A 6,409-nucleotide genomic window follows, 5' to 3' on the forward strand; every position below is an offset into this window, starting at 1 on the left:
CGTGATATCCTCCCATTTCCACACGGGAATGTCTAACGGCTGCATCTTGCCGTGAAGTCTCTGGTGCTGTGCCTTAACCTTCCTACAGGTCAGACACCTCTCTACGTACCAAGCTACGTCCCGCTTCATGCAGGGCCACTAGTAATTGGGTCGGAGATCCCTGTACATCTTCGTCGCCCCTGGATGGATGGAGAACCGAGACTTGTGGGCCTCATCCATCAATACCTGCCGTACTCATCCCCAGTACGGTACCCAGACCCTACTATGCAGGGTCAACAATCATCGACTATCGTAATCAAACGAAGCCACTCAGCCAACTATCCTCTCGCACTTCTGGCGCTCCTCCTTCAGGCCCTCAACCTGCGCCTCCCTAATTGGTGGTTGTCGAGGCCAACAAAAATAAATAACCCTAAATCTTTTACACTAAAATAGTGTATAGTGGTAAAGGGGTCGAATCCACGGAGATTGGTTCAATTTATAACTCTATGAAAAATCTCTTTGTAAAAATACTTGTAAAATGACAATAAATTAAAAATGGGGGGTTTGGTCTTTTGAAACACTTGAAATAAACTAGAATTAAACTAAGATTTAAACAAACAATTTCAACAAAAATAAGAGTTTGATGTAAAATCAATAAGAGAAGGATGGTTGACTTAAGGTTCCTCACTTTGACTTTTGATGAACATATCATTAGAATCCAATGGTGCAATACTTGATTTAAACCCTTAATTTAGCTATAGTAATCCAAGGAGCTTGAGATTACCTAGACTTTTCTTAATTGTTGAAATGGTTAGAGAAGCTCATAACAATTTCCTTAGTTAAAGTCACTAATTCCATTAAGCATGTAATTAGTGAAAGTCAACTAGCATTAAGAACCAAAAAGTCACCAAATCCAAGAGGAGTCAAAAGCTTTCACTACCATGTTGGAGGAAATGTTTTTATGATTGTGTGAAGCAAAAACAACACAAAAATCATTTGTTGCTTGCTAATTTGAGGATCCTTTACTTAATCAAGAAATTAGCCAACTAATCACCACAAACACATTTAAACTCATGAATAAAAACATACAAGTAGCGATAAGATGTTAAAACACAAAACATTCCCATAAAGATTTAAGAACATGTTCATTAATTCTTTAACATTCAACAAAAGTTCAAAGGATTCAACGAAAGTCAACCAAGATTAGTTTAGCCAAGCATGGCTAAACTCAAAGAAATAAAGTTAGAGAAGATTGTACCAAACATTTTACAATAATCAAGAGGTGAAAAGAAGATGTTCTTGAGGTGTTCTTGGCCTTCAAAAGTGCTCCAAACTCCCGAGAAAGTGTCAAAATCGGACATCCAAAATAAGGCTGAAGAGGCACACCAACCTTCCCAATATAGAGCTGTAGACAAAATCCCGAATTTGCCCTTGTCAGGAATCCATGCGGGCCGCGGGGAATCTTACGCGGGTCGCGTGACTATGACAGAGTTTTTGGGCTCCTTCAAGATTTGGGCCCCCACAGCTATTCCATTGGCCCAGTTCGAGTCTAATTAACTTCTTGCCCATTTCTCTTCAATATTTCTTCAATTTGAGCCCAATTTGCCTCTCTACATCACTCAAAGCTTCCGCAAACTCCCCAATCATCGATCTTGCACACTCAAGAATTCTCCCGTGCATTTCAAATTTAAAGTTTAATTCTTCCAACCCTTCAAATAATTGACAATCCCACTCCATGCATCACCTCTATTGCCATCAAGCCTAAAATCCTCGTTGTCCTCCAAGTCCAATTGCTTTCCAAAAGATCCCGCTCCGCTAGTCTCCTTAAAATCTGCAATTAAGCTCACGAAACTCGAAAGAACCCGAAAGTGGTCATAAAATAACAAAAAGGAAAATATGCATGGAAATTATCTAAATTGTGAATGAAATATGCTAAAATAAACTATAAAAAGAAGTAAATAAAATGAAGCTATCAAATCACCCCAAGCTTAAACCTTACTTGTCCTCAAGTAAGACAAGACTAAAATGAACTCGGGATGAACTATCCTAGGGAAAATAAAAAGAATGGATAGAACCGTGGAACCTGATCACCGTTAGTTAACATGGTCAGAATTGATCTTGCTATTACCTCACGAATTTTTCATCCGATGACAATGGGACCATAAACCACAGGCAGGACAACTCCTTTAGGTGAGTAAGGAGGGATGAGCAGTCGCAGCCCAATGGAACATGCATACAATAAAGAACATCTGTAGTAGGGAGAAAGCAGCTGGATGGGCTCGTGTGGAGCTCTTCTTTTAAGTGTACACTCTGATCTCACGTCTGCCGGCTACTCTCATGTGTAATTGGGTTTAATCGCTCGGGCACCGTTGTAGGAATCGGTTCACTTAGTGTTGGCCCAAACCTCCTGTAGTATCCGACTCGACAGTCTCCCTAACATCACCAATTTGCGAAAAAAACAACTCGATCTATATACAATAAAACAAGCCTATACAAATGAATATCAAACGTCGGGTGACCAAAATGTTGGAAAATTTGTTCAATAATTGAACCGGTCACCTATTTAAGATAGTTGCAGCTGCAAATTCGCATGCTATTCTTGTTTTTTTTTTTAGGGTAATGTATTAACAATCGGATTTTTTTAACAAGAAAACCCTTTGACTCAAAATTTGGTTCCCAAAAGTGTGTAAGTGGAACCGAAAAGGGTAGTAATATAATCCGAATGGTCTAAGTGTGAAAATGACCATGCGTGGAGCATAAAGATGTAATGTAAGCTCCTTTTCAAACTTGCAATTTTTCAAAAATAATGAAAATGTCCACATGCGAACTAAAAGACTCTCTAAAATCCTAAGAAAATCGCAAAAAGATATGGTGATGTAAAGAGACCGGATATGGATTCTACTCGGGGACAAGCACCAGTGCTTCATCTTAACGGTTCAAACATGATCAAGTGTGATCCTCTCAGCGGTAGTGACCGCAAGGCTAAGAACATCCATTGTTATAGTATATCCTACAGTTGTTAGTATTGCATGCATAATTCTTCATGAAAACTACCTGGCCATGATCACTTACCCCTTTAAGCTTCCAACATCTGATCCCAAGTATGAAGTCCCAAACTGCAGCTAGTGGTCCTGGTTCGATGGGTGAGATAGCAACAAGATCCTGGACCAATAATGATACAATAACTATGAACCTGTTCCATGGCATCCAAGGGGGGGGGGGTGAGAATAAACAGACAACAAAAATGCATGAATGCTAATGCCCTAAGCTAAATGTTATGCAAAAATATAAAAGGTGAAAAAGAAGAAAATAAAATCTTTTTGGAATTTTATATAAATAAAAAATATGAATGAAAATTAGCTTAAAACTAAAATGTTATGCGACCTAGTTAAAAAAATGCATGAAAAAGTAAAAGAAAAGGGAAATGCCCCACCCCAAGCTTAAGAACAAGCATTGTCCTCAATGCTTAAGGAAAGGGCAGAAATGACCTAAATCGGAGGGTCGGGCGGCGGGAAATTCCCTTGGCGATAGTGGTAGTCCCACATATCCTGGACCTGGCGGGAAGTGGGAGGGAAGGACTGCTCCAATCGATCAACACGGGTCACCAAATCTTGGATGGCTCTCGTGTTCTCTTGCGTTTGGGTGTTGATGCGCTGCACCGTGGAGAACATTGTGGCGAATTGGTCAAAGAACGAAGGGGGAAATATGGTGGGACTTCGTGTCCCCCCTGCTGCTGTGGCTGATATTGAGGCTCGGAAAAATGTTGTGGAGGCTGAAACTGGTCATCTTCATCATCTATAGGAGGAGGGTAGTCGGATGGAATGATCCATTGATCGGGGTCGGTTGGCTTGAAACTCCCTATATACTCGTGGGGAAGAATGAGGTATGGTTGGTTGTCAAGAATCCACATGGGACCGACGACCGAATCCCGGACGAGTTGCATTTGGCGAAGTGCGTGGCTGTCAAGGCTAGAGGGGCCGGAAGCCTTCTCGAATGGAAGAGTGGAGAGATGAAGTTGAAGCGGTAGCCGAGATGCAATGAGGGTGATCAATCCCCCAATGAAAATGTCTCATTTGTCCATATTTGTGAGGTTGTAACATTTGGTGAAGAAAAAGGAGGCAAAATCCGGCCGCGGACCGTTCTCACGAGTCATGCACCAAAGAAAAAATAATTCCGCCTTTGAAATTTGTCCCACTTCGGAGCGGGCAAAAATGGTGCATGTGAGTACTCGATGCGCTAGCCGCAAACATGGGTGAATTATGGAGGAGGCCTTTGACGAAGACGATGAATATTGTGGCTCGTTGGTAATTTGCTGCCAAAAGTGATGCTCATTGAAGTTTCCGGGCCATGGGTCTTGTTGGTGATATAGATTGTCCACTGGAGTGCCCATCAGGGCGTTCACCACCCGATATGGTAGGGATCGTTTCTTGCCGAGCATTTGGAAGGTAACGGTTTCGCCTTCCTCTTCGAGGTTAGAATGTGGTGAGAAATTCCAAGGTTGGTTCAACATAGGTGGCGGCGCGGTTATAGAGGAATTGGCCCCACCCGATATTGTTAAATAACGCTTGGACTCCATCGAGTACCCCAAGACTAGCAAAAGATTCCCTATGGAGGAATTTTGTTGACTTGACTTGACGTTTGTTGGAAACGAGAAAATCATATGTTTTGCGGCCCTCGTGATTCAACAAACGAAACGGGGGATCCTTGGATTTTCCTTTCGACCCCCCTTTAGAGGAAGTAGCTCCCGTCCTCGTTTTTGCACATTTAGACATTTACTCCGGACAAAAATTTATCAATAATAACTTTCAAGCCACACCAAAGGCACACAATTCCAACAACAAATGGGAAATTGGGATGCAAATAATCAAGATAAAGGAATGAAAGTACCCAATTTTCTTAGACCCGGAACGAATGGTGGAAGCGGAATTAGAGCCACCGAAGAGATTCTCCAAGACACACCCCAAGCTTATGATTTTGCTACGTAGTTAACGCTTTAATCACTAAAACAACCCCACAAACGAGCTTCAAGATGACTTTCCGGCCACTAGAGTGGCGGCACCCCGAATTGGTCGGAAATTTTTCGTGAGTTTTTGGGAAAAGATGGGTATGGTTAGAAAGCCCTTGATGAGAGAAACAAAACCCCGTGCTCGGAATCTCCAATGGTGGCCGAAGTTGGCCGGAAAATGCGAAAGAAGGTGGTGGTGGTGGGTGGTGGTGGCGCCCGGAATTCCGGCCACAGATCGGGCTGGATTTTGGGTGGGGTTTGTAGAGGATGAAAAATGGTGAAGAATGGCGGTGGTCTCGCGAGATTCCGACCGGTAGAACTCCGGGAAATCGAATTTTTGTGGGAAGTGGGTTATGGAGTTCTTGAGCTTCTAGAGAGAAAATGGTGGAGTTTATTAGGCTAGAATGAAGAAGATGAGTGCTGGAGGTGTTTAATCCTTGGTGAAATGAGGTCAACAGCCAGTCAATGTTTGGTCAACTCATTAAACATCTGGTCAAAGAAGGTCAAACGAGTCAACATCTCAAAAGAATCAGTCAATCGACCAACACGCGGGTGGGGCGCGGGTCTCGTGTTGGCCGCATCAAGATTATCAAAATACTCTGAGACACTACGCGGGCACTGCTCGGGCCGCATGGACGTCGCGGTAACTGAATGGTCCAAAAAAAAATTCTAAGTGCTCGAACACCCACACGGGTAAGGCGTGGGCCGCGGGCTGGCCGCGTCTGGTTGCTCAAAAACCCCTGAACACTCTGATCCTTCACGCGGGTACTGCTCGGGCCGCGTGCTGGCCGCAGGTGCTGAGCGCAATCGAACCTTTGTTCTACGCGGGCCGCGTGGCTCTCCTTCACATATCTTACGCGGCCCGTGTGGCTCTCCTTCACATATCTTACGCGGGGCGTGGGTCCTTCTCATAGGTCAAAATTTTGATTTTTTTTTTCAAAACTTGATTTTTATCCCAAAATGATCCCCGTAAGGCCTGGTTTCAAAATTTTGACAAAAGTTGGAATAAAACGGGGAATGAATGGTGAAACCTTTCAAAAATTTATTTTTCAAAATCCCGAAAACGCTTTGTAAAACGATTTATTTGAATTTAAAAAAGGTGAAAGCACATTGCTTTCCAAAAATGCCCTTCTTTAACGTCTTTGGCGAGACGTCTTCCTGGCTTGCTTCAACACATCGGGACATCCAAATGGATGATTTCAAGAGCATTAGCACTAAAACCTTCATAGAATGGCTTCAACCGGTGCCCATTGACTTTGAAAATTTGTCCCGTCTTTTCGCTTTGAATTTCTACCGCCCCATGGTCAAAGGTCTTTATCACAACAAAAGGTCCAATCCATCTTGACCTTAGCTTTCCTGGAAATAACTTCAATCGTGAATGGTATAGTAAGACCCTATGCCCCGGTTCAAAATGCTTCTGGGTGA

This window comes from Lactuca virosa, chromosome 5 (genome assembly GCF_052849685.1).
Source record: "Lactuca virosa cultivar CGN04683 chromosome 5, Lactuca_virosa_CGN04683_v6, whole genome shotgun sequence".
NCBI lineage: Eukaryota > Viridiplantae > Streptophyta > Magnoliopsida > Asterales > Asteraceae > Lactuca > Lactuca virosa.